Raw genomic sequence first — 12,553 nt, 5'->3', positions numbered from 1 at the left:
AACTTCAGACACACTAGAAGGGTAGTTTTCTTCTAGTTTCTGAGGCCTTCTCTCTGTGACACCAGAGACATTAAGTTTGGCCAACACACACATGCTGCCATTGAGTTAGGTGGTGCATGAAACTCTTATTTCAAAAACACAGAAGGAAAGTAGGTGTGGACAAGGACAAGCTACAACTCCATTTCTGCTGTATTCCTATCACTAGGAGAGCCACTTACTCCTTCACTTTGTTGATATAATCAGTTAGTCTGTTGATGTTCTCTTCCTGCTGTGTTAGTGCATCCGGGACAAGGCCCATGGGTGTCTTCTTCAATCCTATTCCCTCCAACTGTTCTCCAATTTATTAAGGTCCTGAAGTCTTAAGGATGCCTGAATGAACATCGGTAGCAATGGAAAAGTAAGACCAAAGACAAAGACCATGACTCCCCAAAACATGGATATGAGAAAGTAGCTAGTCTGCATAACCACTATCATGAATTGTGGTGGGGTAGCGCTTCTACATCCGACAGAACACATCTTTATTGTGGTCTGCTCACACAAACCCTGTGAACACCAGTACTACAATTCCTCCAAGTATCATGGTGAAGGGGCTCAAAAAACCCCAGGATGGAAATAATTACCCCCCCAGCCACTACCACGTAGTTGATCTGGTAAAAGAACAGTTTGCCCACTGCAAGGTTGTTCCATTTAGAAATGTCCTTGAAGTCGGCAGGGTGAAGCAGTCAGAGCCTGAGAAGAAATCATTCCCAGCACGGAGCAGGGTGATATTCATGTCCTTGTTTAAATGCTTTGTGGTCTTCACCTATGGAATCTTACTATTTAAAGTCTTGGCCATAGGGCACATCATGTGCTCACTGGAGATGGTGGGGGGTGGAGTGTGAAAAATCACCTCATAGAGGAAGGGCCATGCCACAATCCCTTCTCCTATATTCTCCTCTCAGAATTTTGGGCATGCACCCACAAACTTGGCATGATTTTCAGGTCTCTGGCAGGGGACTCAAACAGCATTTGGCATGGGAGAGTCCAGTTAGTTAAGCGCTATGTCACTGCTCCCAATGTATTTATGATTTAATCCACACATCTTTGTAGTTTTTTTTTTTTTCTTTTTCTTTTTTTCTCCTAGATTTTGAAGTTCAGGCACAACAAAATTCTTTGAAAAGTATACAATTTGATTAGTTGTGGCATACATACCTATTTTTGAAGCCTGGTTTTGAAATATTTAATGGTTATTGTTGCTAAAATACAGTGAAGCAGGGCGGGGCGCCATCATGAGCACTTGCCCTGGGCTGTGAATAAGTAGTCCACTTGGACCCTGACTATTTTGAACAGATTTCTGCTTGCTCGCTTCTGAACTCCTGTTTAGCTCTTCCCTTAAGTCAGAATTCTCCCACCACAATATTCAACTCAAATGTCTAGATGGAAATAATCATGGCAGCCACTACCACGTAGTTGATCTGGTAAAAGAACAGTTTGCCCACTGCAAGGTTGTTCCATTTAGAAATGTCCTTGAAGTCGGCAGGGTGAAGCAGTCAGAGCCTGAGAAGAAATCATTCCCAGCACGGAGCAGGGTGATATTCATGTCCTTGTTTAAATGCTTTGTGGTCTTCACCTATGGAATCTTACTATTTAAAGTCTTGGCCATAGGGCACATCATGTGCTCACTGGAGATGGTGGGGGGTGGAGTGTGAAAAATCACCTCATAGAGGAAGGGCCATGCCACAATCCCTTCTCCTATATTCTCCTCTCAGAATTTTGGGCATGCACCCACAAACTTGGCATGATTTTCAGGTCTCTGGCAGGGGACTCAAACAGCATTTGGCATGGGAGAGTCCAGTTAGTTAAGCGCTATGTCACTGCTCCCAATGTATTTATGATTTAATCCACACATCTTTGTAGTTTTTTTTTTTTTCTTTTTCTTTTTTTCTCCTAGATTTTGAAGTTCAGGCACAACAAAATTCTTTGAAAAGTATACAATTTGATTAGTTGTGGCATATATACCTATTTTTGAAGCCTGGTTTTGAAATATTTAATGGTTATTGTTGCTAAAATACAGTGAAGCAGGGTGGGGTGCCATCATGAGCACTTGCCCTGGGCTGTGAATAAGTAGTCCACTTGGACCCTGACTATTTTGAACAGATTTCTGCTTGTTCGCTTCTGAACTCCTGTTTAGCTCTTCCCTTAGTTCAGAATTCTCCCACCACAATATTCAACTCAAATGTCAAAATGTTCCCTAATTGTCATTATTGAAATCACATCCCAGATATGCTTTCAGCCCTTTTTTATGTCCTCAATGAGACATTCTATCACCTGTGATTGGAGTATTTTTTTTTTTTTAAGAATTGGAAAATGCTTTACTTCAGGGAAATTTAAAAAGTTTTAAAGAAAATACAAGGAAAGGAAAACTAGGTCTAGGTACAAAAAAAGAAATGGTTACCTAGTTTTGTTTTTCAAGTACAAATATGGATGAGGATCTAGAATTTAAAATAAAAAGCTATAATTCACAGTGCCCTGGGCTTCCTCATTTAATCTAAAAATGTTCATCTTTGAACTTTGTATTAGTGACCTTTCTTATTTTTTTTTTTTTTGAGATTTACAAATTTTGGAGACAGTGGTGAATTTATAATGTCTTCTTTAATTAAAAAAATAATTACTATAAAATAATACATACTTAATTATATTTATGTTGGGAGCATCAGTTGGCATAATGGCTATGTCGCTGGACTCCCATGTAGTCGACTGCAGTTCGAGTCCCGGACTTGGTGGCTTAAACTCATGCTGGGCACGTGTATGTGCATGCCCAAGATCCCAAGAGGAGAATGAAGGCAAAGGGATTGCAGTGTGTCCAATCACCCTGTGGTGGTGGTGGGGAGGGTGATTTCTAGCTTTCTGTCTCTCTGTCTTTCTGGTGAGCACATGTGCCCTATAGCAAAATCCTCTCCAAAAAATGAGAAAAAATATACATTTATGTTAATTATTGTTCATGTAAATAAATGCTTTGATTAGTATATTAGTGACTTTGAGTTGCCATTAAAAGAAAAAGTTACAGGGTGGGTGGTTTAAATAACAGATTTTTTTGTCTTTTTTTCTTTTTAAATGCTATTCATACACTTCTTCTCTGAGTGAGAGAAACAGAGACAGTACCTTCAACAAGGACTTGATGCCACAGCCCACCCTTAGCCTCAGCCAACTCTAGGTTATAGACCGTGTGCCTGGTGTACTTAGGCAGCTCTGCGGACAGGGACCCAGGAGCTTTCTGTGTGGCGGAGTTTCACAGAGTATCACGTTTTAGGTCTGTGCCACTATCCATCCCTAAACATTTATTTTTCTCACACATGTGCGGGCTAGAATTCCATGATCAATGGGTAACAATCAGTTTTCTGGTGAGGGCTCCTTTTTTAGATTAGGGAAGACTGTCTTGTTCAGACTTCTTCTTTCCTCTGTCCAGGCAGAGGGAGAGAGAACTCTCTGATGTCTCTTTTCTTATAAAAACACAAGTTCTATGGAACTAGAGTGCCACTCTTTTGACTTAATTTGAACTTAATTTCTACATCAAGTTCCTATCTCCAAGTACAGCCACATGGGGGGGCGGGGGTTATTCAATGTACAGATGTAACGTATAAATATTGTGGAGACAGAATCCATTCCACAATGGAAGCAATATGTTCCTTTCACTGTGCAATTCTCTATTTGGCTAACGATATATATTTTTTACCAACTTTAACACTTTCTAATCAGAGTCATCAAAACCAGAACAATCTTCACTCATTTCTTATGTGATTTACCAGTTAGTATAATAAAACTTGAAAATATGCTTCATAGTGTGTCTGCTGGACTACATGTCACAGTTGCTTAATCAATATCTTACCCAAGACTGTAAGTGATTAAAACATATTCTATGAAATCTAAAAGTTAAGGCAATGCTGGCATTCAGGAAATACTTTTTTGACATAAAGAAAATTTATAACCAATAATTTCCATAGCTTGATTTGATAGCATTATTAATGTAATAATGAAGTTGATAATAGCATATGTTAAGAAAGGATAATATATCTTCTTTTTTTGTATATACCTTTTATGTATTTGATTTTTAAGTTATTCTGCCTATTTGCAAAAATGCTGTTTCAGGACTACTGTTGTTCTGTTTTTAACAAAAACTTTGGAAAAAGAAAGAAAGATATAAGTACACTTCCAAAATAATTACCTGGAATATTTTTGTAAATATACAGATAAAATGTTGCATACATTAATAAAGATTTAACGTGGTCGTGGGAAATTAGGTGAATTCGAATATATCTAACACAAATTCTAGTTATTTATCTTAGCCCACAAATCTTAAACTTAAAATATATGGCAGATCTTAGGTTTATTTGCTCCAATGATGCCAGTTTTACAATTAGGAAATTGAGGACCTTAGTATGTTTAATCATTTATACAAGAGCATATCACTCAGGTAATAGTAGTTTCCTGACTAAAATTATAGCAAAAGTTCACAATCTCTCAAAATGTTTTCATGTAACTTTACTACACACCTACCATGTGCTCAGGGAATTCTCTCAACTGATTTTTTCATCTAAAAATTATTGATCAAAGATGGTGTCTGGTATTTTATATATATATTTTAGAAATAGTTTTACATTTTTCAGTTAGATATAAATCTATAAGCAATTTTCATGGCTAGTCAGGATGGATTAAGAGAGACCAGTTTTACTGATCAGTTAAAAGTACTGACTCTGAGAGACAGGAAACATGCAGTCTCATAATCATCCTAGGTTCATGCACGGAGCATGTCTGGGCCATGGTGCATGAATAAAAGAACCAGCGAGAACATGGTAGTTGTCTTGACTGAAGAAGAGGTTGGCTGTTCAGGGATGTTGTGATATTTGGAGTTTGCAAATCAGAGGAATGGAGAAGAGAAGGCTGGATAGAGTCCCAGATATCTGGAGCAGGTTCCTCTCAAGCTTTTAGAAGAATGGTGATCAGGGCATGAATGTGAGGAAACCATCTGAAGTTCGAGGAAGGCTTCTCCTGCAAGAAAATAACCCTGGAAAGGAGCAGAGGGAAAGATCCTCACAGTTCATGAGGCACCCGGAAAGGTTTTTGTTTCCACCAGCTTTAGGATAAAAATTCAGAAATTTGTACAGTGTTGAGTATTCAAAGTGCTATTGCCTCATTAGTGGGGGCAGAATTGGACCCAAACTGAAAACTGTTCTTTCACCACTTAACTACGTTGAAAAGCAAGTATTCAAAGAATGAAAACATATCCAAGTATTTCAATTGTGTACCAGAACAAAGTTCCAAAATATCAATAGAAATAGAAAATGTGAAGCACCAAACAATATAAAATTCACAAAGCTAGGCATCTAAACACATCCAGGGATTCAAATGAGCTGAAAGAAATATTGCCTACAAGGAAAAGCAAAACTGCCAATAAAAATAGGCCCAGAAATGCCTGAGGTGATTTTAATTTGTTGATAAGTTTGTAATAAAGTTATTGCAACCATTGTAGCCTCTCAGGTGACCAGGATAAAGGGAAGATCTATCTAGCTGTCAAGTCTCCAAGTACTCCCCTTCATCTTGGTAAGCTGGGCTGATGCTTGCCCAACAGTATCATAAGTTCAAACTAACAGTGATGCTGATCATCCTTCAGGCTGTTCATCACTGGGACCACTACTGTTTTATTCAGCACCCATTGGAACAGGTTTTTTTCCAAACTCTATTCCAAAATATAACCACCCCCTCTGGCAGTAAATCTGGCAGTTCTGGTGGGCATCTTGTTTTGATCATTTTGTCCAACTTTATTATTACTTTTTGGGACGTGGATTTGCTGAGGGCCTCATTCAATCATTTAACATTCCATCCTGAAGTATGTATTATTAAATGCTTTTCAAAAGTCAAGAAATTGAAATAAAGGTAGATTGTGTAATTTGACTGAAGTCACAGATCAAATTATTATTTGTGATTTTTATACATATCTGATTCTATTTTAGAAATAATCATGTCCAATCAGCTTATGAAAACTTCAAAAACTTAAAATATTTTTAAAAGGTTTTTGCCATAGGGTATGTGCTCTTGTTAGAGAGGGAGAAAGAGAGAAGGAAAATGAATAATCACAACTGGGAGTAATCACTCCCAGTTGAGATGGCTATGCAGCAATTCCTTGTCCTGCATTCTCCTCTTGGGATTTTGAATATGTTTGCACACACACTTGCCATGATTTTGAAGCCACCAGGTCTGGGACTTGAACTATTGTCAGCCATGTGGGAGTCCAACACCTTAACCAGTGCATCACCTGCTGTTATGAAAATAGACCTTCATATATTTCCCTTTTAGAAATTTGTTTATTTCCTTCATGACATTGAGAACTCAGAGAGAGAGAGAAACAGATAGACAGACAGACACATCCCAAACAGGATCTCCATATCATGAACCCTAACCCCCAGTCTCAGCTGGACTGAGAAATGCACATCAAAACCAAAATGAAATACCATTTATCCCCAACCAGAATAGGTATGATCAAAACAATAAAGAACAGCAAGTCCTGCTGAGGCTGTTGTAAAAATAGAACCTTACTGCACTGCTATTAGGAATATAAATTGATACAGCCACTGTGGAGAACAATATGGAGGTTCCTCAAAAAATTGTGTGTAGAACTATCATATGACCTCGTAATCCCACACCTTGATATTTGCCCAAAGGACAGGAAATGACTCAGTCATAAAGGCACTTGCACATCCACATTTAGCGCAGCATCATTCACAATTGCTAAAATATGGAATCAAGAACTGATGACTGGATTGAAAATGGCACATGAACACTATGGAATACTTCTCGGTCATAAAGAACAACAAAACTCTGTCATTCAATATAAAGTGAATGAATATTGAAGAATTAATGCTAAGTGAAATAAACCAGACTCTGAAAACAAACATTGTATATCCCTGTTCGATGCATACCAAATATGTGTACTCTGTCATGAAACTGAAAGCTTCAAAGATATAATAGAAGAGAGGCAAGTGTAGGTATCAAAGAATGTATGGAGGGGCATGAATAGTGGGAAATAGGAGAGAAGGGCTTAGGAAAAAGGCATTTAACAGATAGAAGAATGTATTGTTCTTTGTCAAAAATGATGTATGTGTTAAAATCCTTAATTTGATTATCACATACTGCATGCTTTAGAAAGCCATTTTGTATGCCATGAAGTTGTACAATAATTAAATGTAAATAAGAAATTATATGAAAAGAAAATTGTGCAGAAAAGTAATGATCATGCTTCAGATTCTTGGCCCCATAATTTTATGCCTCGCTTCTTCACGTAATTCATGTCTCTGTTCAGATGTCTTCTGAAATTTTAACTCTTGAATAAGAGTTAGTTTATCATATCTCTCATGTCTGCGCTTTGTTTTTATATCATGGCATTTATTACTTAATAATATTTTTAAGACTAATTTTTTTGAGAGAGGTTTTTTGCTGTAGGGTTTGTGCTCTAGCCAGAAAGACGGGATGGCCACGCCGCAATCCGTTCTCCTCCATTCTCCTCGCGGGATCTTGGGCATGCATGCATATGTGCCCAGCTTGAGTTTAAGCCACCAGGTCCAGGACTTGAACCATGATCGACTACATGGAAGTCCAGTGACATAGCCATTATGCTAACTGCTGGCCCTTGTAGGCTAGTTTTTTGACCACCTAACCTGCTAAGATATAAAATCAATATGGTCAAAAAACTTGTTTTGTTCTCCACTGTGTTCCTCAAATTTAGCTCTGAAAGGTTGTGATGATTCAATGATTATAGGTCGAATGAATCCATAGGAAATTAGATACCTGAGGTTTCTGTGGTCAAATAAAACAAAAGATACATAGTGAACTCATGAATTTTGGACTATTTTAATGGTCGATTCTAAACAATTTATATGAGAAAATGAAATGAGATATTTTTGTGCATGAAAATTGCTTTATGAAGCATTAATGACACAAAGAAATGTGGTATTACTATTGAAGATATTTTGTAGTTTTATCAACTGTACTAGGGAGAAATATTCACCTGTTGAAATATCCATTTTGTAAGATAAATAATAATGTGATTGAATGTATAAAAGAAAATAAAATTAAAAATAAATATAATAAAACAAACAAAAAATAAATAATCAAATCAAAACACAACTATTTAACTTTTTGATTCTAAATATCATGAAAAGAATGACTAAACATTCATCCAAGTGGTCATATATACATAAGATATAAAGCTATAAGATATGACCCTTTAAAAAGCCAGAGTGAAATAAAGGGTAAAAAAAATCAGGAATCAAAAATAATAAATGTATGAATTGCACATATGTGGTATATAGCTTAAATGTATATATATATATATATACACACACACATATATATATACACATATATATACATATATATACACACATATATATACACATATATATACACACATGTATATGTGTGTGTATATATATATATATATATGTTTGTGTATATGTGTGTGTGTCTTATATATGAATCTATAACAAAGCTGAGATAAAAATAGTAATCAAATGCAAATGTCCAGTATATCATAAAGTAATATTAGAGAATAATGATCTGTAAAAGACATGTTCTTAAAGATTTTTTATCAGTACTACTTAAAATAATACATCTAAGATATAAGAATCATTTCTTTTATTAAACATAATGACTATTCAGTCATGAATTTTATAAAGGAACTGAAAACATTGTGAGTGTCAATACTCAAGAACTTTAAGACAAAATAGACTAGCTGTTATAATCATGTTTACTGAAATATTTTGTACTAAGAAATACTGATACACTAACTAAAATGCAAAGAAATAAGTCTACTAGAACAGAAACAGTATAATATACATATACATGAGACTTTTGAAAAGTAATTTAGGTTTGTGAACTATAAGAGCATATTTCTTAGCTTTTCTTGGTGTTAAGTATGTGTTTGCAGTGAACTGAATACTGTGTCCCCAAAAACATATGTATGAAATCTAAACCCCAATGTGAGGGTAGTAGAAGCTATAGCCTTTGAAAGGTAAGCCCTCACAAATGAGATTACTGTCCTTAAGAATGGAACTCCAAAGATCTCATATGCCCTTTTTCTGCTACATGAGAATAAATAGAAAAGTCAGAAGTCTGCAATCTTGAAGAGGAATCTCATCAGAACCCAACCCTGCTGGCACCCCGATTCTACAATTTCATCCCCCAGAACCTCAGAATTTAGATAAGTTTTTTCCTAGTTATTATTTCTTCCATGAGAGAGAGAGAGAGACTGACAGAGAGAAACACAGAGAGACAGAGACAGGTACCCCAACATGAGGTTTACAGATCTCAATCCACCCCATCCTTAGCCAGCCAGATCACGGACATGAACTGTGCACCTGGCATGTGCAGGGAGACCCGGATGAGACAGAACCACACATATGGGTTCAGTAACATTATCACCCTGCTGCCATCGGGTCTCCAGTTTCTGTTGTTTATAAACCATCTAGCCTATGGTGAGGTGGTCCTCTGCATCAGTGGATTCAATGAACTGCAGACCAAGAATATTAGATAAAAGAAAAATAAAAATACAGTATGGAAACAAAGGGAAATTACACAAATGAAAATATACTATAAGACCATTTACTCAATTTACATTGTATTAGGTATTATAAACATACATGGGATATGCTTAAGTTATATGCATATAGTATGTCAGTCTACATAAGGAACTTGAGCATCCATAGTTTGGCATAAAGAGCACAGTTCTGAAAACAATGTCCAGGGATCACCGAGGACTGTAATTTACAGTAGCCGCCCAACTAACGCTGAATATTTTCCCTCTCCTTTTGATCTCCCAGACTTTTCATCTGATCCTCTCAACAGAAAAAAGAAAAAGAAAAAAAAATAAATCCAACACAAATTGAATCTTTATGTGCAACTTATACAATTAGTGTCCCATTTATTCTTATTATTCATAAAAAAGTAATACATAACTAACACTTATACAAATGTACACAGTTCCAGAAAATACAATCCCTTATTAAAATTTTGTATACAGAACGGAATCTTGTCTGTGAAGTTTTTAGATTTCATTGCTTTTTGATGTTCAAGTCAATAAAGCGCTGACATCTGTGGTAAATTTTTTATGGTGATATAGAAAGGACTTCATTTTGTTACATTTCTGGGACGCTGAATGTTGAATTTTACCAAAAGCTTCCTTCACACTTACTGAAATGGACATGCCCATTTTCTTTATCCAAAAATCCTGAATATTGATTGACCCCATTTTTTTTTTCTTTTTTCTTTTTGAACATCACTGACAAAGGGTGCACAAAGTTGCTGGAGAGAGACAGAGAGAAACAGTGAAAGGGAAAGTGAGAAATAACCCCCCAAGGGTTATTGTGACCATGTCACAATCCTTTCTTCTCCATTCTCCTTTTGAAATTTTGGGCACACATGCACATGTGCCCAGTGTTCATACATTTTTTATGTTTTTATGTGCCTGTGATGATTTTGAAGCCACTTACATGTTAGTATTTCCTTCTGGTCTTACAATAGAAACGTTAAAAGGTAATTTAGGAATCATTCTGCTTTCAGAATCTGAATATACATTTCAAGCATGTTATTAACAGTATGCCCCTTATTGCTTATAAATAATAAATTCAAAAACTATGTAAGTGCAGATAACACACAATGTTTACACATATAATGTACATTTTGTATATATGCATACATAAATATAAAATATAGATTGGAGTAATATACAGTGTATTCATGCTGGGAAAAGTAATTTTGTATGCTGTAAGGATATACAATGATTAAGTGTAAAAAAATAATAATTGAAAAATATTTGCAATATTTTATTTTTAGTCTCATCAACTGGAAAATCTTGCTATTTTTATCAATTTACAGAAAAATTATATATTGATGATTCTCCATTAATGAAGACATTTTAAATTGTAATATATATATATATATATATATATGCACGTGTATGTGTCTGGCGTGAGTTTAAGCCACTGGGTCCGAGACTCGAATGGCGGTAGACTACATGGGAGTTCAGCGACATAGCCATTACACTAACTGCTGGTCTCTTAAAATTGTAATAAATTTAAGCCAATATTCACAATTATGCTATGGAAGTATATAGAAAAAGAAAATTACATTTATGTATTCAAGCATTTCTAAAATTTAAAAATCAAAATATTAGGAATTAATAATTAATAACAACAGCAAAAAGAAAAAAATACTAATTCATATATTGTTTTCTAAAGTTCTTTCTGATTTTCCTGATGGTTTTGCTTAACTATTTGTGCTTGAACATGTAAATGTATTTGTACTGGCTTTGACTTATGAGTCATCAGTGGAAGTTATGCACTGTAATATCCAGCACTAAGGGAACGTCTTCTTGCCCGTTTAATTCACAAGGGAATTTTTTAATACAAAACATATGAACTTCTTATCCATGGGCAGAAAAGGCAGCAATATCAAGTCATAATTCTATAGACTTACTTTCTAATATTTATTTCATCTTGAACACTTCTATTTATTCCTGGGAATAATTTATACATAATCACTTTATCTTTGATTTTCTTTGTTGTCATAGATATGCTATTTATTTCTTATATCTAATAGTTGTAATTTATATCACTTTATTATTTTTTTAGAGAGATTTTTGTTATAGGGGGAGTGCACTAGCCAGAGAGACAGAGAGACCAAAAATGAGAAATCACCCCCCAAGGTGTATAGCCACTCCACAATCCCTTCTCCTCCATTTCCCCTTGAGATTTTGGGCGTGTACACACACACGGCTGACATGAATTTTAAGCCACTTGGTTCAGGACTTGAACTGCAATTGACTACGTGGGAGTCCAACAACATACCATCATCACATATTTTCTTTTTAAGAGAGGCTTTTACCATTAATTGTGCACATGCACCCACTGGACAGAGAAAAAGAGAGACAGAAAATAAAACTTCACCCCCACCAGGGGCATGGCTGTGCCTCAATCCATTCTCCTCCGTTCTCCTCTCAGGATTTTGGCCATGCATGCACATGTGTCCCTGGTGTCCATCACATTTTTAATGTTTCTTAGTCATTTGTAGTCATTCTAATATTTATTTTAGAATGAATATACAGTTTAGCACTCCCTTATTTTTTTTTATTTAATTTTTTTTAGGATTTTGCCGCAGGGCATGTGCACTCACCAGAGAGAAAGAGGAGCAGAGAAAAGGAAAGAGAGCAATCACTCCCCCAAGGGTGGGTAGCCATGTTGCAATCCCTTCTCCTCCACTCTCTTCTCAGGATTTTGGGCATATGCACATAGCCACCAGGCATGATTTTCAAACTGCCAGGTCTGTGATCAGGCATGTGGGTATCCATCACCTTAACCGCATTGCCACCTGCTCATTCCAACTACTTTCATTTTTTTAATGGTATTAACTTTTTTAATCAAAAACGTAATTTTGATTCAAAGAGTTTTTTATGGATTTCAAAATTTCTAAGTACTTTAGGATTAGCACTTTAAACTTGAGCAAATGCAAAAAAATACATAAATTA

General features: G+C 35.8%; 1 pseudogene; it reads right to left on the bottom strand.

Moving 5' to 3' along the window:
* Positions 1 to 214: 214 nt before the first annotated feature.
* LOC102500356 (PRA1 family protein 3-like) lies at positions 215 to 1,579 on the bottom strand (annotated as a pseudogene).
* Positions 1,580 to 12,553: the final 10,974 nt, after the last annotated feature.

This window comes from Tupaia chinensis, unplaced genomic scaffold (assembly GCF_000334495.1).
Source record: "Tupaia chinensis unplaced genomic scaffold, TupChi_1.0 Scaffold000065_1, whole genome shotgun sequence".
NCBI lineage: Eukaryota > Metazoa > Chordata > Mammalia > Scandentia > Tupaiidae > Tupaia > Tupaia belangeri.
Note: the sequence above shows the minus strand (reverse complement) of the source record. Positions and strands in the feature narration are given on the sequence as shown.